General features: G+C 39.0%; 1 protein-coding gene and 1 long non-coding RNA gene across 2 annotated transcripts in view; one reads left to right on the forward strand and one right to left on the reverse strand.

The window, feature by feature from the left end:
- Positions 1-24,281, forward strand: part of LOC120306065 (olfactory receptor 10AC1-like) — a 93,106-nt gene that overhangs the window by 14,012 nt on the left and 54,813 nt on the right. The window lies entirely within an intron of this gene.
- On the reverse strand, positions 871-24,275 carry LOC120306066. The gene is made up of 3 exons (XR_005556168.1): positions 24,094-24,275; positions 15,468-16,748; positions 871-5,052 (listed from the first exon to the last, which is right to left on the reverse strand). It is a non-coding gene; the product is annotated as an uncharacterized LOC120306066 (long non-coding RNA).

A 24,281-nucleotide genomic window follows, 5' to 3' on the forward strand; every position in this document is an offset into this window, starting at 1 on the left:
TCACACTTTCAATTGTGAATACTTTGCTTTCAAATGTGCCAGGTAAGTATAGCTAGTTCTGTTTCCTTTCCTTTCCTTTCCTTTCCTTCCTCTTCCTTCCTTCCTGATAACTGCCTGAACTAGTCCCAGCAGTTTCCTTGACAAAATTTTTCAAAGTGATTTGCCTCCTTCCTAGGACTGAAAGTGAATGACTGGTCCAATGACACCCACTCCGCTGTGGTGTCATGGCTGCATCTCACCGAACCAAGCTTCATGAGCTGACAGCCTGACATTAGCACCAGAGGAAGAGGGAGAAGGCAAGATTGGAATGTAAGGAAGAAGGGGGGGAATGAAAGCCCAGCTAAGCCATGTGAGAAGCATAGATAAACAGATAACGAGATGCAGAGCAGGAAACCAAGCACCGATTTCCTAAACAATATACAAGGACCTGATTTGACATTTTCAGATAACCAGGGGATGGCCGGGGATGGGGGGAGAGGGAATTTTCCTTTGTGTTGTTTGCATGAGAAAACCTCAGATTCAGCTAACACCACTTCTGTAACTATTTAAGCTTCAGGAGAGTATACTCTTGGCAAAACAAGTGGCCAGGAGTCTTTCTTTGCTGAATGACTGAGTAGGACGGTTGACATATGACTAATGTGGGACTAGGACTCATAGTCTCGTGGTTCCTAGACTAGTGCTCTAACCTCTACACTAAACTGGCTCTCAAAATAGAAAGAAAGAAAGAAAGAAAGAAAGAAAGAAAGAAAGAAAGGAAGGAAGGAAGGAAGGAAGGAAGGAAGGAAGGAAGGAAGGAAGGAAGGAAGGAAGGAAGGAAGGAAGGAAGAGGAAGGCAGGAAGGCAGGCAGGCAGGCAGGAAGGAAGGAAGGAAGGAAGGAAGGAAGGAAGGAAGGAAGGAAGGAAGGAAGGAAGGAAGGAAAAATCACATTAATTTATTTCATAATATGTACAAATGTTAATCATTTCAGCAAGGACTATTCCATTTCTCAGGGTAACTTATATGGACAAATCAAAGACATTGCTACTAATCAAAGACATTGTGCAGTGATATCTATACTTCATGATAAGAAAGAAGAGATAGAAAGGCATAATTACAAATGGGAAAAAATTATCTGAATCCATTCATGAATTCTATCAGTGAAGCAGCAAGAGTTTCTCAATTCCAATTCCAAATTCCCAAAGCAGTCAGTTTAGTCAATTGGCTAAGGCATCAGGCCAGAAACCAGGAGACAGTCCCATCTTGGTCATGAAAGCTGGTTGGGTGACCTTGGGCCAGTTACTTTCTCTGATCCCAATTCACGTCATAGGGTTGTTGTTGTGAGGAAAACAGGAGAAGGAAGTGTGTTGGATATGTTTGCCACTTTGAATTAAAAATATTTATGGTAGGATAAAAAGAAAATAAATAAACTTTTCTACATTAAAAACTACATTTAAGATGTAGCTTGCACATATGATAGTAAGAAAGTTACTTCTTTGTGAATTGGGATTTGGTTCCTATAAAGTTCTTCAGAATGTTTGGAAACAAAAGAGCTAATAATGACAAAAAAAGGAAGTGATGAAGAGAACTTTTTAAAAGAATAGCAGAAGGAGAATACCCCTGCAAAACTGCTGCAATTAAAAAAAACAGCAACCTAGATTCTACCCTTGAAATCAGTTTTCTGCCAAATATCTAATTATTTTGTTCTACAATTTTGTTGCTGAGAAAGCACAATTCTCAGACTTGAGATATTAAAACTTTATTTGAAACCTTAAGACAATAGTGCAAGCCAGCAAGATACCAAAGAGGGAATTTTTTTTGTCTCTCATTAGTGGGCAGTAGCCCAAAGCCTTTCAGAAAAGAGTTCACATTTTCCCCAAAGGCCATTCAAAATAACTCACGCTAAGCTTCAACGCTGAAATCATTTAACAGAGAAATTGCTCAGAGTTGTAATTCACAGAATATTTGAGGAATGTGTCATCATGCAATCAAATCACATAGTTCTTATATCCTAGAACATGTCATTTTTCCCATTTCCAGATTGTGTATATGCACAAGAAATGACACCACCCCAGTGTTTTGATTCCTCCTGCTTCTGGTTTATTTAACCTGCTGCCTGATAAGGAACTGTGCAAATCACCCAGACTTGTTGTTTCTTATAACAGCCATATCCGTTAAACAGGAAGAGAGACAGTAAGCATTTTTGTTGCTTTTACCGAAACAGGATGTGGACCTGCAAGATACTTGCATGCCTAGATCATTATGCAGTGCTGATTAATAAGATTCTCCAGTTTTCTATATGATAACAGTGGGTGATGGGATAAGCAAAGCCTTCAGATCAAAATAAATAATTGATTAGAAGCTTCTTTTTCCCTGGGAATTGTTATTACTCACTGAGCAGGTTAGAGTGAGGGTAGTGATAAGGAAGTAACAAGAGCTATCAGCTGGCTTCCACCTTATCATTCAACTGCAGATGACAGCTGAATACTGAGGAGACTAACAGTATTTCAGGATCCCAGGGTCAGCCAAGACTGGACAGGTCATCTCTCAAGATGCAAAAAGTCACTTTAGGTAGTATATTACAGAGGGAGAGATTGTGTAGAACCTGTGAAAAAGAATTAGTGCAGTGACTTTTCAGAACAACTTGGCAGGAACACTTCAGGACAAGCAACTCCCTACACTAATCAATCATTGCTCTTTAGCTGTAGAGAAAATTGCACTCAATTCTCCATTTTTATGTAGGAATGAACTGCATTTGGGCAGACGTCTCTCATAAGGCCTGCATCTAGTTTTGATATACACAGTACAATAGTTGTGGTGTTACCGTGAGGACAGTTTTAATCCCGACTCTCCCCTCTTGCTTTAATTTCCAAGGCATTTTTTTTCAAATTAACTATTTCCTAAATCAAGGGTCCCTAACCTCTGGGCTGTGCCCCCTTTGGAACTGGGTCACGCAAGTGGTGGGCAAGCACTTGCCATTTGTGCAAGCATGCACCAGCGCTCACACAGAAATAACCTCTGCCCCCCGCCAGTCCACCAAGCCAGAAAGGTTGGGGACCACTGTCCTAAAGTTTTCCTTCAAAGGCAGAAGGAAGGTCAGTGTCTACGAACAATTCCGTATTTTGATTCCTATCTTTTATAATAGTGGTGTTTTAATGTGATAGAGCAGTTAAGACATTAATTAGAAATATGAAAAACCCAAGATTAAATTCACCTTCAGTCATAGAAGATCACTGTGTAACTCTGAACCAAGAGTCTCTCTCTCAGGTGAGCTATTCATGTTTTTTATTATGGAGAAAAATTGAATACCAGATACTCCACCTTGAACTTTTGTAGAGATAGCTAAATATTACAATGAATGAATATATAAATTAATAAATATATCTAAGGTTGTTGTTTAGTTAATTGCTTTTAGAAGGTATTTCCTTCTTCTCTAATCAGATTTTAGCCCTGTAATTCACACTAATGGTGTATACATTCACCTATAAAATGTACCTAGATAGATAGATGCATATACATGTTTTTGCACTATTTTATTAAATAAAATTAACAAAATATAAAGTAGGGTTTTAAAATAACTGAATGTCTGAAACAATGAGGAAAGAAGACGGAGGGTCTTCCTAATTTCTCCGCTGGCCCTGTGATTTGTGAGAGGAATTGGTTAAGCAAAGGAATTTGCATGACTATGAAGATGTTTTTCTTTAATTATTGAAGCATTAGAGCTGTTTATATACAATAGCAGTCAAGAAAGGAGGTTTTCTTCACTAAGAGCCCAATGAACCGTTCACAAGTTTTTTTCTCATGTCCTAGATTTTTCTGCAGCAAGGTACAGAATATTTAGAGTCATAAGCACTCCATCGCTGGTGCTTTTCAAAGAAAGGTTGAACAACAGTTTCTCTGGGATGCTCTGAGGATTGCTGTTGTCATCTGTCATCAAGTGGTTGGACTAGACCTATAATGTCTCTGGATTCTGTTATGCTATGATTTCCATAGGTTTTCAGAACTATGACAGATCATCCCAGATCTCACCTCTAAGTTCTAGGTGATTTAGTGACACTTTTTTTGTCAGTGTCTTTTCTGTCAGTGTTTGTTCGTTGCTCCCATGGCAACTTCAAAGACCAGCTCATCTCATGCCATTAAACTACCCAAGTCATTTCCCAAAAGCAATTTATAGTATTTTCTAGAATCACTCAATTATAAGCATGCCAAAATGACAGCAATGGGCTGTTTCTCACAGCCTGGTTAACATATATTCCTCCAGTCTCTTGAGTTAGCAGAAAAGAAGGCCAGAATAAATTGTGCTGCCTTGATAGTCCAATTCTAATCTGTCTAAGAATCAGGCTTGTGAGTGGTGTTCAATCTGGACAAATTTAGGAAGCAATAGGTTGATTCCCCATGCCTTTGTTTCCCCCATCACCAAATGTGACCAGCTGGATGTGGGGGGAGGAAATCCATCAATCATTTCTGTTAATTTTGGATGGGGATGAGGTAGGTTTTGACCAATCACAAGACGAGGATGTTCAGCATCTGTGAACCCTTGCTCTGGTTTTCTGAAATAGGAAAAATGCATGATTGTGCATGACTTTGGTCTTTTTTTGTATCTGAATGCTATGGTGTATTTCCTCCTTTCTTTTTTGTTAATTTCATTATTGAGTATTTTCTTAAGTGAATTTTGGATCTTTTTTGTTAAATCTATTGCTTACTAAATTCACATCTTATGCTGGCTGCAATATATGTTCCTTTAGAGTTTCCATTTAAAACACCTTAATGTAATATATAAATAACAAATTGAACAGACCTTACTAATCCAGAATTCAGTTGTTATATTATCTAGTTTCCGAATGATGCACAATTATTCATTTGGCTGCTAAAATTAAATAATAAGTTCTTTATTTTTAAGCTTATGATTGGTGCTGTCTATAAATACAGTAAACCTAGCTCTGAGGCGGATCCAATTCTTTGATTAGTCATCGTTGTTGTTGTCATCAGCCATTCAGTTGTGTCCGACTCTTGGCCACTCTGTGAATCAGCACTCTCCATGCTCCTCTGTATCACATCGCAGGACCATGGCGAATCTGAAAGAGGCAGTGAATTTTGGATCTTTTTGTTGTTGTTGTTAAATCTATTGCTTGATTTAAATTCACACCTTACACTGGCTGCAATACATGTTCCTTTAGAGTTGTTTTCATTTAAAACACCCTAATGTAATATATAAATAACAAAATAGATTGTTCAAAGTAGTATAAAAACATGATTATGATCACCCAATTTGGTGTATTTTTTTCTCAGAAATAAGTTTCACTGAATTCAGGGAGACGTACCTCCTAATTTGCTTGGTTGGCAGTTTAAAGCCATAATTTATATACACATACTTTGGAATACTGTATTTTATTAAGTGTAATATTGCTTTTAAATGAAGATCATCATCAGGTTTTTTTTGTACGTGTGCCACTTGTGAAAATACCCCTGAATAATGTTAGCACAATCCAGAATTTGTCCAGGAAAACTCCCAGCAAAATATCCAAGGGAAAGTAACCATTTCAACTAATTAAAATGTGCATCTTATGTATCTCATGCAGATGCTAACTTTCCACAAAAAGAAAAGTTAATTGAGTTATTATCCTGCAGGCAACAGTTTCAAAAGCTTGGCATTTGTTTCCAGTTTAATCATGTGCCATCCTGCTAAATCTTTGCATGCCAGCTCAATGATAGGAAAAATTACAGTCCCAGAGGCAATTTCTGACACGGAAGAAATAAGATTATCTCAACAGATTATTTTACAGAACACTTTTTTCAGTTTTCCCTGTACCCTAAAGGAATTATTTAATCAGGTGTTAAACCTTTGCTTTGATTCTAGACATAACTCCAGTACATTATATCATAACTTGAACTATAAAACTCAAACCACCTTCCATATATTTGAGTTTAACCTGGGCCCTTTTATGGAGCAAGAATAGCATCTGTAGATATAAATATGGGCCAATGCACTTATATTGTACTCAGAATATTAGCATTATTCTTTTTTATACTTACGCTCCAGTGATTTTGGCAAGAACATCTCATACGCAAGAGACAGAGATTTTTTTAAAAAAAAAACCAATTTCATCACTCAGCTCTTTCCATAACATCATAATAATTCAATGTATGCTAATAATATTGTACAGCATCTGTTGAACTAAAGTATTGTAGCATCTCTTGATCCCTTATCTGTTTAAATAATTCTTGGTACTTTAGATACTATACATTTGGACACCAGCTGAAACATGTGCTCAGTGGATTAAACATTTTTCAAGTTTCATGCAGAAGGGTTTAAAATAGTTATGGCATATATGTGATATGCTCTCATTTGAAATATCAAGGAACAAAAGGCCAAGAAATGAAATATCAAATAGTCTAAGTTAATATATTGTTATTCCAATCAGAAATAAAGGATCTACCATATAATTCAAAGGAAGCTCAGGACATTGATCTTAATAATTCTATATAGCAGACAAATTGTCAGACATTCTGGAAACCAGGCAAATTCACTTCAGCTTCAAAGCAAGAAATGCAATGAAAGATTATACATCTCTACTACTTAACTCCTGTTAGGCTGGCACATATATCATAATTATTCTTCCAAATGTTGGAAAGGTTGTAAAAAAAAGGCCATTTTTGGGGGGTGGTCATCAATATAACCTTTTGGCATACATTTTTTTATAAAATAGTCAATACTATTAATCAAAGATGTTGGGCATGAATAACATCTGGAAGAGTGAAAATATCAACCTCCCAACCAAATGCAGATTAGTCAACACAATAATTTTTCTCATTGCTACTTATGACTGCGAAATTTGGATTCTGAAAAAAGCAAATAGGAGAAAGGTAGATGCCTTCAAACTGTGGTGCTGAAGATGACTATTATGCCTCCCATGGGTCGCAGAAATTACAAACAAAGAAGTCCTAGACCAAACCTCACCAAACTATCACTCAAAGCTAGGATTGTCAAACAAAGGCTATCATGTGTCATGTCAATCATGCTGGAAACAATCAGCGAAAAAAGAAGGGACCACGCTAATATCAATTGGCTGGACCCTATAAAGTATGACCTAAAGTATACCTTAAATCTATTGCTATTGACATAAACTATTAAATCTCTCCAAGTTTGAAAAATTTGTGGTTCCTGCCGCTGATGTTTCTTTAACTCTATAATTTTTTTCTAATGGAATAATAATAATAATAGTAATAATAAAAAAAACCCAGTGAGGCACTACCTTGACGTGGTTGTGGGGCTTGTGTACTCTGAGGAAGATGAGAGCTATGCCAGAGGTTCAACCATACTGGACAGGTCTCATCAGAGGAGTCAGACAAAGAGTGTCTCTCCCATAAAAAATATGGTGAGACGTAAATTACAGAATGCCATACCGGCTCGGATGTCGCCAGGGTTAACAAGGTCCGCGCTAGATATTGGAGTTCCTGGATATCTGGTGAAAAATGGGTTACAGAGGACTGTTGGCTGAGCAACCAGGGCCAGCAGCTGCAAAACTACTGGAAGAAAAGGTGTTTACCCGTTGCAGATACACAGTGATTGAAAATAAAGAAATAATGATCTGTTACTACAGATCAAGTCCAACAAGAAGAGGATATCTAAAACGAATGCACCAGTTCTGGAAAGAACAACATCCAGAATCAGAAATAGTGGACTGGACTCAAGCAGAACTAAAAGCAATGGATAGGCAGACCAGAAAAATAATGACAATGAATCATGCCCTTCATCACGCAGTGACATTGATAGACTTTATCTACCAAGGCAAATAGGTGGGCATGGAATGCTACAAGTACATTAGATGGTTGAAGAAGAAAAAATGGCTTTGGAAGAATATCTGAAGAACAAGGATGAAGATGCACTGAAATTAGTATATCAGGAAGGCTTACTGACTACTGGAGAGACCAAACTGGCCTACAAGAAAGACCAAATGAAGAACAGAATAGAGGCATGGGAAGACAAAGCACTACATGGCCAATACGTGAAAAAAATAGCTGGGAAAGCAGATAATAACAAGACCTGGCAATGGCTAAGAGCAGGAAAATCAAAGAAAGAGACTGAGGGACTAATTCTGGCTGCACAAGACCAAGCCTTAAGGACAAATGCATATAAAGTCAAAATTGAGAAGACAGCAACAGACAGTAAGTGCCGCCTATGCAAAGAAGCTGAAGAAACAGTGGACCACTTAGTAAGCTGTTGCAAGAAGATTGCACAAACTGATTACAAGCAGCGGCATGACAAAGTAGCAACAATGGTGCATTGGAAGATCTGCAAAAAATATCATTTGCCTGTAAGCAAAAACTGGTGGAATCATAAAATAGAGAAAGTCATAGAAAAGGATAAAATTAAACTGCTCTGGGACTTCAGAATTCAAACAGACAAGCACCTGCAACATAACACCCCAGACTTAACAATTGTCGATAAGAAAGACAAAAAAGTCTGGATAGTGGACGTGGCAGTGCCTGGAGATAGCAGAATAGAAGAGAAAGAACTGGAGAAGATAACAAAATACAAAGACCTACAAATAGAAATAGAAAGACTGTGGCAAAAGCAAGCAAGGGTAGTACCAATAGTAATAGGCTCCCTGGGTGCAATCCCAAAACAACTGGAACACCACTTGAACACCACTGGCATTGACAAATTCGCTATTAGTCAATTACAAAAGGCGGCCTTACTAGGAACTGCTTCCATCCTGCGACGATATCTGTAATACCATCAAACATCCACATCTGCCTATACCAGGTCCTGGGTAAGGATTCGATAGGTAGAGAAAATGCCAAATCCAGTCTGAACATCTGGCTGACTGTGCGATGATCCAAAATAATAATAATAAATAATAATAATGTTGGAAGGGACCTTAGAGGTCATTTAGTCCAACCCCCTGCGCAGATAGGAAACCCTATACCATTTTGGACAAATGGCTGTCCAATCTCTTCTTACAAACTTCCAGTGTTAGAGCATTCACAGCTTCTGGAAGCAGGTTGTTCCACTGATTAATTGTTCTAACTGTCAGGAAGTTTCTCCTTAGTTCTAGATTGCTTCTCTCTTTGATTAATTTCCATCCGTTGCTTATCTTGGCCTCAGGTGCTTTGGAGAATAGCTTGACTCCCTCTTCTTTGTGGCAACCCCTGAGATATTGGAACACTACTATCATGTCACCCCTCATACTTCTCTTCATTAAACTAGACATACCCAATTCCAGCAACCGTTTCTTATAATTGAAGAGGCCCTATTAATCCAGAACTCAGCTGTTGTATTATCTAGTTTCTGAATGATGCACAATTATTAATTTGGCTACTAAGATTAAATAAATAATGTTCTTTATTTTTAAGCTTGTGATTTGTGCTGTAAATAAATGCAGTAAACCTAGCTCTGAGGGGCATCCAATTCTTTGATTAATCATCGTTATTGTTGTCGTCAGCCATTCAGTTGTGTCCATCCCTTGGCTACTCTATGAATCAGCACTCTCCATGCCCCTCTGTATCACACCACATACCATGGTTGATTTGAAAGAGGCAGTGTGACACTTCATCATACATTTTTTACTAAATCCATCAGATGCAATCTTCATAAAGAAGTTGCACTAAGATCCCATAAGCAAACCACATATATGTATTTTAATATTTTTCCAGTTACATTGTCTCTATAGCCTGGCCATTTTGCAATATGCTCATTGAATGAGTGCTTCTTTTCCATTAATTTTGCCTTGGGCTCTAACACTTATCAGATTCATTTCCATTCTACTTGTCATCACACCACAATTATTCCTATCTAAAATACTCTTTCCAGGAATCAGTTGTCACTTTTTTCAGTGATGTTGTAACTTTGAATGGTCACTAAGTGAACTGTTGTAAGTTAAGGACTACCTATAGTCTTTATCCAGGTCAGTCTTTTGGTTTATTTGTAGTTCCATTTTACTTGTTTTCTCTGTATTATGGCCCATTATTCTCTTTATTTTGCAGTACTACTATATAAATTCTTTATATTTGAATATTTCTGCATCGGTTAAAATTTATTTCAACACTTTATTTTGTAAATGTTTCAATGTTTTCTTCTTTATCATCTTTTAGATATAATCTATTCATAGAAACAAGCATCATTTTTGAGGCTGCAGCTACTATTTTTTCACCCCATTCTTTAAAGATCTGCTGAAGTATTTTGAATGTCATAATGCATTTTCTGTCATTTTACAAGTACCAAGCTGTCCAATGACAAGAGACAGACTTTTCACTTTTCTTTTCTTTCTTTCTTTTTTTGTTTTCTCCTTCTTCCTAGAATCTTTAGTCTCCTCTAGCGTTCAGTTTCTGAAATCATAAAAATCTCAAGTTTTTCTTTTGACTTAGGATAGACTAAACAAATTAGTTCTCATGAAGGTGCTGTTTATTTATATATTTAGTTCCAAAATCATATAGAACAAATTCAATGGAAATTCAATGAATTTCATCAAAATTCAATGGAGAAAAAAGTAAGGTTTTATACTTAGGCAAGAAAAAACGAATGTACATATACAAATGAGGTCAAATTTGGCTCAATAGCAGTGACTGCGAGAGGGATCTTGGAGCCCTAATAGACAATCATTTAACTATGATCCAGCAGAGTGCTGCAGCTGCCAAAAAAAGCCAATACAATCCTAGGGTGCCTTAATAGAGGGATAGAATCAAGATCACATGAAGTGTTAGTATCACTTTATAATGTGTTACTAAGATCACACTTGGAATACTGTACCCAGTTTTGGTCACCAAAAATAAAAAATGTTGAGACTCTGGAAAGAGTGCAGACAAGAATAACAAAGATTAGGGAGCTGGAGGCTAAAACGTATGAAGAACTATTGTAGGAATTGGGTATATCTATTCCAGTGAACAGAAGGACTAGGGGTGCCATGATAGCAGTGTTCCAATATCTAAGGGGCTGCCACAAAGAAGAGGAGGTCGACTTATTTTCCAAAGCACCAGAAGGCAAGACAAGAAGCAATGGATGGAAACTAATCAAGAAGAGAACCAACCTAGAACTAAGGAGAAATGTCCTTAACAATGAGAGCAATTAACCAGTGCTTGCTTTCAGAAGTTGTGGGTGCTCCATCACTGGAGACTTTTAAGAGACTGGAAAGCCATTTGTCTGAAATGGTATAAGGCAGTGGTGGTGAACCTATGGCACACATGCCAGAGGCGGTACTCAGAGCACTCTCTGTTGGCACGTGGGCCACCGCCACCACCAGCAGGTCCATCAGGGCACCACCGCCGCCTGGAGCAGGAGCCCCACCCGCCACAAAGGAGGCGAAGCAGCCGACTAGCATTTTACATGCGTGCATGTGCACATGGGGCCACGAGCACGCACGCACTGCAAATGGGACAGGACTAGTGCCTGTGTGATACTCACTAGCCCTGTCCCGTTCTTTGGTGGTGCAACGCCTTGTATCTGCATTTTGCAGTGCGGCGGCAGCCATTTTTGTGCCTTGCAGCATGGTGGTCCATTTTTGTGCCCTCGGTTTTTGCATGCCAGAGGCGGCACTCAGAGGCACCTCCCTGCCCCCCCCAAGGGCACCATAATGCTGATGTGGCCCTGGCACTTTGCAATAAATAAGTGGGTTTGGGGTTGCGGTTTGGGCACTCGGTCTCTAAAAGGTTCGCCATCACTAGTATAAGGTCTCCTGCTTGAGCAGGGGGTTAGATTAGAAGACCTCCAAGGCCCCCAACTTTGTTACTCTGTTAAATCTTAATATCCCAAAATGTCCAGCTTGTTTGGCCCCTTAATTCATTTATAATTTTCTTGAATTGGATTATTGTTTTCTTTTTGCCTTTTGTTCCTAATTCTTAAAACTCTTAAGCTTATAGTTTTATGGTGAATAGAATGTGAAGGATGTGTGTATATAATGTATGTTCTTATTTGTGGTTTTTACTTGTGTGTGGTGTGCACTGTGGACAGCACTTAATTTCATTGACAATAAATGACAATAAAGATATTATATTCTATTTATTTTTTTGTTTTGTTTTTATTTAAGAAAGAAGGTAAACTCACCATGTAGCTTTTCAAACTTGTAGTTTTCAAGATTCTTATATACTTAAGGTAGCAGAATAGGCGACTCCTGAAATTGATTAGAAAGTCTCCACGTGGTTGAAAGCATGATGCTTACTTTTGGCTCCCATTGCTCAAACCCATGGGAAACCACTATCCTATAGGAGGGGTTTTTTTTTAAGATTAGGACTTTCTGAAGACAGTGCAGTTTTCCAAAGGCAGTGTTCTGGGGAAAGGATGCCAGTTCCTTAATGGTTCTACAACTGAAAGGGTACCTCTTTGGATTAAGAGTGGGGTACTAGGCATCCTCTTCCAGGCTATTCACAGTCTAAGGTCTTTTTGCTTTCTTTGGGGGAATTCTGTGAATGAAATGGTTCCTCTTTAGTCACTAGGGGGAAAAGAAACTCAGAATGTCTATTTCCATAAACCTAGGGGTTCAAAATAAAAAGAGGATTTATTGAACGGGGATGCCTGACTAGAAAAGTGCTTATGCTACAGGATAAATCTCTGTAGTTGGAGGCATCCCCACCCATACACTCTGCATAGAGTGTATGCAGCCCTAGTGCCAACAGCAAGAGGGCATTTGGAAGCCTTTGGAAGTCTATAGGATCGTGCAATATTAGAATTCAACATTATAGAAGCACAAGCAATAGAACACAATCAAACTAGAGTCTTGGACTTCAAGAGAGCTAATTTCAGTAAACTTAGAGAGGGCTTGGGAAGGATTCCATGGATGAGAATCCTCAAGGGGAAAACAATTCAAGAAGCTTGGGAAATTTTGAAAAATGAGATAATAAAAGCACAGTCTAGCACAATACCAACAAAGAGGAAAAACAACAGCTCTCAAAAGAAACCAGCATGGCTGCATAAAGAACTCTCTGACAAATTGCAAGATAAAAAGGACAAGTATAGAAAGTGGAAAGAGGGGAACATAACTAAGTCAGAATATCAGCAAATAGCCCGAGCCTGCAAAGATGAAGTGAAGAAAGCCAAGGCTCAAAATGAACTAAGGCTTGCAATCAAAGTCAAAAATAACAAAAAAAGCTTCTTTCAACATGTAAAAAACAAGAAAAAGATGAAGGAAATGATTGGTCCATTAATGGGTAGAAGTGGCAAGAAGGTGACAAGCAACAGGGAGAAAGCAGAACTATTTAACTCGTTTTTTGCATCTGTCTTTACACAAAGGAAAAAAACAGACCAACCTATCAAAAATAGTGCTATAAAAAACAAAATAGAAACACAAGTTAAGATAGGCAAGAAAATGGTAAATGAGCACCTGTCCAGCCTAGATGAGTTCAAATCGCCAGGAGCAGATGAATTACACCCCAGAGTTCTCAAGGAACTGGCAGATGTGATATCGGAACCACTGAACTATATTTTTCAAAGATCCTGGAACACAGGGGAACTACCAGAGGACTGGAAAAGAGCTGATGTAGTTCCCATCCTCAAAAAAGGAAAAAAAATGGATCCAGGAAATTACAGACCTATCAGCCTGACCTCAATACCTGGGAAGATCATGGAAAAGATAATCAAACAACGAATCAACGAACACCTAGAGGCAAACAAAGTCATTACTAAAAGCCAACATGGGTTTGTCAAAAATAGATCATGACAGACAAATCTTATTGCATTCTTTGACCAAGTGACAAAATTAGTGGATCAGAGGAATGCTGTGGACATAATTTACTTGGACTTCAGTAAGGCATTTGATAAAGTAGATCACAACCTACTACTTGACAAGATAGAAAAATGTGGGGTAGACAGAACCACCACCAGATGGATCCGTAGCTGGCTGACCGGCCATACTCAGCGAGTGGTCCTCAATGAAACTGCATCTATATGGAGGGAAGTGTGTAGTGGGGTGCCCCAGGGCTCTGTTCTGGGCCCAGTACTCTTCAACATCTTCATCAACGATTTGGATGAAGGGATAGATGGGGAACTCATCAAATTTGCAGACGACACCAAGCTGGCAGGAATAGCCAACACTCCAGAAGACAGGCTTAAGATAAAGAAGGATCTGGACAGACTTGAACACTGGGCACTAACTAACAAAATGAAATTCAATGGTGAAAAAAGCAAGGTTCTACATTTAGTCAAGAAAAACCAAATGAACAAGTACAGCATAGGTGGCACCATGCTCAATAGTAGTAACTGTGAGAGGGACCTCGGAGTCCTAGTAGACAATCACTTAAATATGAGCCAGCAGTGTGCTGCAGCTGCAAAAAAGGCCAACACAGTGCTAGGCTGCATTAACAGAGGGATAGAATCAAGATCACGTGAAGTATTAATACCACTCTTCAATGCCTTGGTAAGGCCACACTTGGAATACTGCATCCAGTTTTGGTCACCACGATGTAAAAAAGATGTTGAGACTCTAGAAAGAGTACAGAGAAGAGTAACAAAGATGATTAGGGGACTGGAGGCTAAAACATATAAGGAACGGTTGCTAGAATTGGGTATGTTTAGTTTAACGAAGAGAAGGACAAGGGGGGACATGATAGCAGTGTTCCAATATCTCAGGGGCTGACATAAAGAAGAGGGAATTAAGCTATTCTCCAAAGCACCTGAAGGCAGGACAAGAAGCAACGGGTGGAAACTAATCAAGGAGAGAAGCAACCTAGAACTAAGGAGAAACTTCCTGACAGTGAGAACAATTAATCACGGGAACAGCCTGCCTCCAGAAGCAGTAAATGCTCCAACATTGGAAGTTTTTAAGAAGAGACTGGACAGCCATTTGTCCGAAATGGTGGAGGGTTTCCTGCCTGACTAAATGACCTCCAAGGTTGGACTAGATGACCTCCAAGGTCCCTTCCAACTTTACTACTATTACTATTACCCCACCCATCCCCCAGGAAAATAAACTTTCTAATCTTTGCTTGTTAAAGCTCTACCCAGAAGCAGTAGGGTACTGGAGAGGATGAAGTAGAAAAAGGAAAGGCATCAGCAGGGGCATCACATCCATTTAGGACACCAGTCTGCTGCAGTGGACTATTCTTTCTGCTTTGTAGTAAATTAGTCAATCACACCAGAGCTTGGGTGCATATATTTAGCCTATGTAAGTTTCCCCAAGGACCAGGAGTCATCTCAATTCAGCATCCAGATCCCTCCAGCACAATTCACTCAAGTTAGGAGAACTGAATATAGGACTTCCATCCCTCCCCAACAGAAAACACTCATTTGACTCTACAATCCACAAACACAGAGCTTCTGCCATTACAAGTCAATATCTTCTAGGCTGTGGGTCCCGGAGGCCCTCTGGACTTCCATCAAATCCTGCCAATAACAGTATCAAGCATAAATCCAAGGCTCTCTGCATAGAGTGTATGCAGCCCTAGTGCCAACAGCAAGAGGGCATTTGGAAGCCTTTGGAAGTCTATAGAAGGATCTATAACACAGTTTCTCTCCTCCCCAATCAGAACTTGTGGCATGACCTCCATTGGCCCTGTTTCTTACCTCTGAAGCAGACGTTGTGTCCCCATCAGGAGAGTTCTCGTCATCAGCTTCCTCTTCTGCCATTTCAGTGCTGTCCAGAGGGAGGTAAAATATGTAAGGGCATTCAACCTCCTTTTTTGAAGATGAGCCAGTCAGCCTGTCCATCTTTTTCTACCCTGCAAGCCCTTTTTAAACAAGCAAGGGTCTTCACCCTCCAAGGTGCTATCTACCTTCATGGACAAGGACTCCTTTCCTGCTTCGTGTATTTTTGGATGCTTGTCTAGATATCAAACCTTTTTTGTCTCTGAGGTAGGAGTTGTGTCCCCATCAGGAGAGTTCTTCTGTTCCTTGGCCATCTTCTGCCATTTCAGTCCTTTCCAGAGGAAGAAAATGAGATGTGCAAGGACAGCAAGCTGACCAGCCAATGGGCTGGACTGCCAACGGACTCACCAAGTCATTCCTCCTTTATCAGAAGCAGAGGTAGAGGGTGGAGATCCCTCTCCTATTCAAACTTTTTTCCGAGCCTTTTTTCTTTAGGGCAGTAGTGCAGCTGCCTTCTTGGGGGCTTCAGAATCCATCAGCTGAGATCACGTACCTTGCCAAATTGAGAAAAGACTTAACATCTTCCATCCTGTGGTTCCAGGCAGTCATCTGAACACCCATCAAAACTTGAAAGTAACCATTGTTCATTTGAAGGTATAAATCAAAGCTCTCTGTGTCTGGTGTAATGTTGTCTGGATTCCCAGGAGGGTAGGCTTCATTCCAAAGGGCAAAGAGACTGCAGAAATTGGAAAATGTGGCCAACAAGCTCAAAATGGGTCCTCCCTAATATTTGCCAATATAGAGATCATCAAGATCTTTCTAGGAATCCAAGAGAGTCTTCTTGACTTTCTTAGGCTGGCTGGGTTTCCCCAAATTAGAATTGCTCCCCTCCCCACCTGGTCTTAAGCCATGACCCCTCACTGGCTATGTTGCAAAACCATCCTTACCCCTGGGGATGGAGAGCTCTTCTGCTCCTCAGTCTGTCCCTGGGCTTCTACAGTCCTCTCCAAAGGAAAAAGATGACATGTCGAAGAACATCCAACTAGTTCAGCCTTCTCTTTCTAAGACCAGCCAGTCAGCCTGGCCATCTTTTTGCCCCTACAAGCCCCTTGTGGACAGCAAGCTGTCTCGGGGAGAGGCTATTACAGACACTGCAGCCCATCAATGGTGCCCCACCATGCCCAGAGTGTATAAGCTGTGGTATCTGTCAGGAGGCCCAGGTGTGCACCAAGAAAACAATGAATACTTTTTCCAGGGGTTCTGTGAAGAGAGAAGAGAAATAGACTTGAACCAGGTAGAAGAGTTGGGAAGCATGACTTTCTCCCCTATCCTTATTTGTTGGCCGCTGAGATGGCCATACTTACTCTAAAAAGCCTTTGTGCTACCATAGCCAAGCTAGATGTTGGTATTTCAGGCCATGAAGTAAGTGCACTGACTACTGGCTTTTCAGGCAAACTCACCTATTTTCTCGGCAACCAGGGAAACAATGGCCACTATTTGAACCTACACAATTATGGCAGCTCACTTGGGAGTAGGAGTGACTAGGCAGACCAGTGGCTGACTCTCTTTTGCTTTTAATGTGGGAAGGTGTCTGTTCATGAGCAACAGAGAAGCACAATCATGTGTAGCACAAAACACAAGAGGGAATAATAAGGTTGGAAGGGAACCTAATGGTCTACTGGTCCAACTCCTTGTCCAAGACAAGAGTCCTCATACCATCTCAAATAATTGTCCAATCTTTTCTTGAAAATCTCCAGCAATAGAGCACACAAAACTCCAGCAGGCAAATTGTGTCACTGCTTAACAGTTCTCACCATCAGGAAATTCCTCATTTCCAGGGTTGGATCTGTCTGAGGAGCTTCCACCCGCTGCTTCTTTTCCTACCCTCAGCTACTATTGAGAATTAATACTCTTCCCATGGCAGCCCTTCACGTATTAGAGACTTCTATCATTTCTTCCTTCTTCTTTCCAAAGGGTCCTGCTTCTCTGCTGGGCCTCTTGGGCAATTTGACCTTCCTTTCCTCTTTGGGCCAGCACAACCTGGCATCTTTGCTCACCTGTTAATGGGCGCCAATCCTGTGTGCTCAGAGAAAAATTTCCATATTTTTTTGCTAATATAAATTTTCAGAGCTAACTTTTGATTCAAAGCTATTTGAGTGGGTGAAAAGAAGTAACACATAGGTTGGCTTCCGGTACGGAGCGACAGCGATGGCGGCTATCTTCTAGCCGTCCAGCTGGGAAAGTGTTAGAGCCGCGGAGCGCAGCGCGCATCAGCTGGCCCGCGGCTCGGAATTCCCGTCCCGGGCAAAGGGAAGGGACAGAGAGTACAAGAGTAGAGGTAGAACCCCTGAACCCTCTCTGGATTTAATTCTAGAGGGGGTGAAAGGAGTGTTCCCTCGGAGCTCTTGTTGTCTCCGCCTCCCAGCTGTTTTTGCTTCCTAGGAAGCAAAAGAAACTGCCGCTTCTATCTCCGTGCTTATAGAGAGTTGGTGAGTAATTCCTAAAAAACCGGACAGAGCAGTTTAAAGGATTTTTTCTTATATAATTTAGGTGTTTATTTTTTTTATTTAGTTTTGATTATTTCTCCTTTTTTTTTCTTTTTATTATTGTGGAGAAGGAATTAAGATGGCGTTTTGAAAGTGACGGAGTTTTTTTTTCCTTTGTCTTTTGCTTCACTTTCTCCTTTTAAGGACTGGACTTTACTTTTGCTTTTGGTATTGAATTCTCTTTTTTGATTTTTTTTCTTGGTCTTTTTTCTCTGGATTTTCAAGGATTATAGTGTTTTTGCTGCCTCTTTTAAAAGTTAAAATTTTTCTCTTTCCCCCTCATCTCTTTTTTTTGGGGGGGGGAAAGGGAAGTGAGAACTGTGTCATTTAAAATGGCTTCAAAGAGACAGCCGCCTTCTACAACATCCAAGGTGATTTCCTCCCCTATAACTTCTACTGCACAACCACAACAGCAACTTAAACATGCACCACCGGCACAGCCACCACGCTCCCCTCCTTTGCCTGGACTTTCAGCACAAGAGGTTAGAGGTATAATGGGAGAGGCTGTAGCTCAAATGAGAGAGGAAATGAAGCAATTTTCTACACAGCTTAAATCAGAAATTAAATCTGACTTCAAAGAAGAGATAAGTGGGATAAAGGATCAATTGGAAAATAACAATAATATTTTGCGACAAGATATACTTGCAGCAGTCTCAGGTTTGGCTACAGTGGTGGTTAAGCTGGATGCAAGACTCGAGGAAGTTGAAGATAAAGTTGATTCCTTTGATGACAAAATTCAAGATGTGGAAAGGAAGGTGGAGACTTCACAAGAAGATATTCTGATGTTTCAGTATAGGCAGATGGAATATGCCTTGAGGATTAGAGGCCTCAAGGAAGATATGAATCAAGATCTGATGGAGGTGGTCCTTACTGATTTGGCTGTGGTTTTGGATATGGATAAAGGAGAATTACGCAGAGAAGTTGAAAAAGTGTACAGGCTTAACTCTTGGATTGCTAAGCAGAAGAATTTGCCTAGAGATGTGGTGATTTATTTTACGAAGAAGTCTCTGCGTAATGAGATCATACAAGCCTTTTATAATAAAAGATTTCAGATAGCTGCCCAAGATGTCATCATACTAAAGGAAATCCCATCAAAAATTTTAAGAATCAGGAAAGATTTTGCTTTCTTAGCTAATGAGCTTAAAGCTAGATCGATGCCATTTAGATGGGAAATCCCGATGGGTATTGTTTTGAGCCATGCGGGGACACGTTATAGATTGAATACGGTTGATAAAGCTAGAGAATTCTATACTTCAGTCCTAGGTGCAGGCTCAACTTTACCTGTTCAGAAATCCCTGAGTGGCAAAGAGGCGGAGCAGCAGTCTGAGGCATTAGGTTTGGTTTCTGCTGGGATGCTGCAAGCTGAAGGGCAACGCCAGACAGAGGTTAAAGAGCAGAGAATGACTCGTGCAGCTTATAAACGTAAAGAGAAGGAGCAACGTAAGAAAGAGGCCAAAGAGATTTCTCCTGGAAATGTATCACCGCCGGTGGGAGGAGCAAGACCCAAGAGTCATGCAACACATGTTGCAATTTCAGATCTCCAAGGTGTCTTCTCCAGGCTGCGGGCCAAGGGAGATGGCAAAGTTTTTGACCTGGAATGTTAATGGATTGAATTCTCCTCAGAAAAGGAAAAAAATCTTTTATTATTTGAAGCAACGTAATAATGATGTTATTTGCTTACAGGAAACTCATATTTTACTTAAGGATCAGAAATATTTAGTTAATGCCCGTCTGGGATCTCACTTCGTATCTTCTGCTCCCAGGAAGAACGGGGGAGTTGTTATCTATGTTAAGCAAAATCTACCAGTTTGTCTGGTGGAGTCTGACCCCCAAGGGAGATATGTGATGGTTGAATTGGGCTTATATGGTAAGAAAGTACTTATAGTGGGACTATATGCACCAAATCAGCAACAGGAACAATTTTACAGACTCTTACATGAAAAAATAAATCTGCTGGACTATAGATCCGTGGTACTAATGGGGGATTGGAACGGTGTCTTAGATGTACAAAGGGACAAAAAAGGTTCCTCTCCTCTTCTTAAGCAGGCAAAATTACCTAAAGCCTTTTTTGATATGAAAGAGGACTGGGAATTACGGGACTATTGGCGGGAATGTAATCAAGAGGAGAAAGACTTTACCTTCTTTTCAGATAGACACCAATCCTTCTCAAGAATTGACTTCTTCTTGATTACAACGGACTTATATAATAGAGTAAAGAATGTCAAGATTTTCCCTAGGTCTTTGACGGATCATAGTCCAGTCTGGATGGAGTTGACTCAAGAAAAAGAGGAGAGAAGATCCTGGAGGGTGAATGAGAATTTATTTAGACAAGAAAAAAATGTTCAGAAACTAAAGGAGTGTTTAAAGGATTATTTTGCTTTGAATATGTATAAGGGGACTTCAATGTCAATGGTATGGGATGCAGGGAAAGCATTTATGCGTGGGATTTTGATAAAAATGAATAACTGTCATAAGCAAAAACAGATTCAGAAACGTAAAGAATTGGAAGATGAAATTAAATTAAAAGAAAAGTCTTTGATTTTAAATCCTTCTGATGAAAGTATTAAAGAATCCTTAAAGTTGTTAAGAACACAATTTAATATGTTGTTAGCAGATCAAGCTGCAACCAATTTATTGTTTATGAAACAAAATACATTCTGTAATGCTAACAAGCCAGGGAGATGGCTGGCTTATCAATTGAGAAAGAAACAGAGACAGAGAACAATAGATAAAATAAATTACAAGGGTAAATTAGTTTCTCAGAAGGAACTGATTAAGAAATCTTTTCTGGATTATTATCAAAAATTATATAAATCCACTAATGTGCAAATTTTAGAGATAAATAAATATCTAAGCGAGGTTAGTTTCCCTAAATTGACAGAGGATCAGATACATGAAGTTAATGGTTTAATTACTAAGGAGGAAATTTCGCTAGCAATTCAACAATTGAAACCAGGGAAAGCACCGGGTACGGATGGGTTAACAGCTGTTTATTATAAAGCTTTATTGGAGGATGATTCAACCATTAGGTGATCTTTTTAATGGCATTTTACAGGGTCAAGAGATTCCTCCCTCATGGCGTACTGCTTTTATATCATTGATTCCAAAGGAAGATCAAGATCTTACTTTACCAAAGAATTATAGGCCTATATCTCTTTTAAATGTGGATTATAAGATATTTGTAAAAATCTTAGTAAATAGGCTTATGAGGGTGGTGCACCACCTTGTGCATAAAGATCAATCTGGGTTCATAACTGGAAGGTACATGAAAAATAATGTCAGACAAATTATTAATTTATTAGAATATTTAGATAAAAATAACCAAGTTCCTGCAGGGCTGATATTTTTAGATGCTGAAAAAGCCTTTGATCAATTGAATTGGCATTTTATGTTAAGAGTAATGGAAGAGATGAATTTTGGTGAAAAGATATTGCAAGCTCTTATGGTAATATATCAAAAACAAACGGCACAACTTATCGTTAATGGAGGCTTGTCAGAGGTTTTTACAATAGAGAAAGGTACTAGACAGGGTTGTCCATTATCACCGTTGCTGTTTGTCTTAACACTGGAAATACTGTTGATCAAAATTCGAGAGTCGCAGGAAATTAAAGGAATAGAAGTTAATAAAAAAGAGTATAAGTTAAGAGCTTTTGCGGATGACTTGGTTATTACTTTGTCGCAACCTACTTATTCTGTAGTAAAATTATTACAGTTGATTCATAATTATGGTTTGGTTTCGGGTTTTAAGATTAATGTTAATAAGACTAAAATTTTACCTAAAAATATGACTAGTCGGGAGAAGCAGACTTTGGTTAATTTGACGGGTTTTGAAATTGTTAATAAGGTAAAATATTTGGGGGTGATGCTATCTGTTTCTAATGCAAAATTATTTAAAAATAATTATGAAAGGTTGTGGGTTAGGGTACAGAGAGACTTGAAGAATTGGGAAAAGTTGCAATTATCCCTCATGGGAAGAATTGCAGTGATAAAAATGAATATTCTACCCAAGTTTCTCTTTTTGTTCCAAATGATACCGATTTTGAAGAATGAGATCAATTTAACTGAGTGGCAGAAAGGCCTTAATAAATTTATTTGGGCAGGGAAAAAGCCAAGGGTTAAATTTAAAATTATGCAAGATTTCCGTGAGAGGGGAGGACTCAAGGTGCCGAATTTGAAATTATATTATGATGCGGTGGTTTTAACATTAGTTAGTGACTGGGTAAATTTGACAAATTCTGATATACTTCACTTAGAGGGATGGAATTTACTTTTTGGGTGGCATGCCTATTTAATATTTAATAAAAAAATGGATTGGGCTTTTAAATCTCATATCTTAAGAATTTCTTTACTTAGGGTTTGGAGAAAATATTATAAAAGTGATTTCAAAGTACCATTATGGGCTATACCTTGGCATGCAATAGAAGGAATAAAAAGAGGGGTTAAAATGGATATGGTGTCCTATAGACAGTTACTTAAATGGGATGGACAAAACTGGCAGTTAAAATTACGGGAAGAGTTAGCACAAGAAAATATTATTTATTCTTGGTTCCAATATAGGCAATTATTAGACAGATGGAAGATGGACTGTAAGGTGGGTTTTCTCAGAGAAGATGAAAATCTTATTAAGCAAGTGAAGGATCAAAGACAAACCCACATTAAGAGGATTTATGGGGTTTTAGTTGAATTGGATTCAGAAACGGAACTAATTAAAGATTGTATGATTAGATGGGCGCAGAATTTTGGTGAGCCAGTTCCATTGGACACCTGGGAAACTATTTGGGTGAGAAATGTCAAATTTACACAAGCACAGAACTTAAGGGAGAACTTTTATAAAATGTTTTATAGATGGCACCTTGATCCACAAAAAATGTCTTTTATGTACCCTGACTTACAACCTAAATGTTGGAGATGTGGTTGTATGGACGCTACTTATTATCATATTTGGTGGTCGTGCAGAGAGATAAAAGCATTCTGGATTAAGATATGGTGGAATATCCAGAGAATTTTTAAAAGGAGGGTAAAATTTACTCCACAATTATTTTTGTTAGGTATAGTTATTGATTGTGATACAAAGGAGGTTATATTGATGTTAAATTTGATTACAGCTGCGAGGCTGTTAGTAGGACAATATTGGAAGAAGGAATCTTTGCCTACATTGCAGGAATGGTTTCTTAAAGTGTCTCATTTGGCGGAAATGGCAAAGATTTCGGCTTTCTTAAAGGGTCAAACGCAAGAGAAATTTCTTGCTGTTTGGGATAAATGGATAAAATTCATACAATTTAAATTTGATATAAAAAATACTATATAGTTTTTTCATAATTTTTAACTTTATATATATATATATATATTCTATTTTATATTCTTTTTTTTATAAATATAAATTTTTTTAACTTTTTTTAATTAAGCCTATATTCTGCTCTGGGAGGCCCTGGGGGGGGGAAGGGGGGGTTTGGGTAGGGGTGGGGGAAGGGGGGTTTTGTTGGGTAATGTTTGTTTTTATTTGTATTTGTTTTTGTATTGTCTTTTATTTTTTGTAAAATTTATAAAACTTTTTAATAAAAAAAAAAGAAGTAACACATATGAAACTGGGTCTACAACATTCCAAGCATATAGAATATTTGTGATCTAATAACTGATGAACCGTAAGTTAATTGTTGTCTTTTAGATGTAGCTTCATCACTGGCAACCAGTGATTTCCAGATTATGTTATGGGGACATCTTGTGGCAAGTATTTTAAGACTTCCCAATTTGTGTGGCATAGATCTACACCACTTTTGAGATTCTAGGATGAGACGTATGTTAGTCTGTGGCAGCCTTAAATAAGGAATCTAGTTAAAGGGCAAAGGCACAATTAATAAAGAACGGGATCATCCTTCCAAGGAGGATTAGGCATTCATCTGATGCATTCTTTCCTACAGAGAGCAAAACAAGGAAATTTCATATCCTTCTCAGAAAGTAATGAAGAGAAAAGATTGAATTGACACATTGCACTAAACCATGACTTGGTTCATTTTGGTTAATCATGTGTGAATCCAGCCACACCAATCCCTCCCCTCTACCTCTGCTGAGTTTCCTAGGCTGGCTGAGATTTCTTCCCCTTCTCCAAACGGTCTTGAGGTATGAACCTCAAGCCATGTTGCAAAACCATCTTTACTCCTGGGAATGAAGAAGTGTCTCCATCACGAGAGCTCTCCTGCTCAATTCACTCCTGTGCCTCTTCAGTCCTGACCAAAGGAAGAAGGTGACA

Source organism: Crotalus tigris, unplaced genomic scaffold (assembly GCF_016545835.1).
Source record: "Crotalus tigris isolate CLP2741 ecotype Arizona unplaced genomic scaffold, ASM1654583v1 scf7180000017716.2861928, whole genome shotgun sequence".
NCBI lineage: Eukaryota > Metazoa > Chordata > Lepidosauria > Squamata > Viperidae > Crotalus > Crotalus tigris.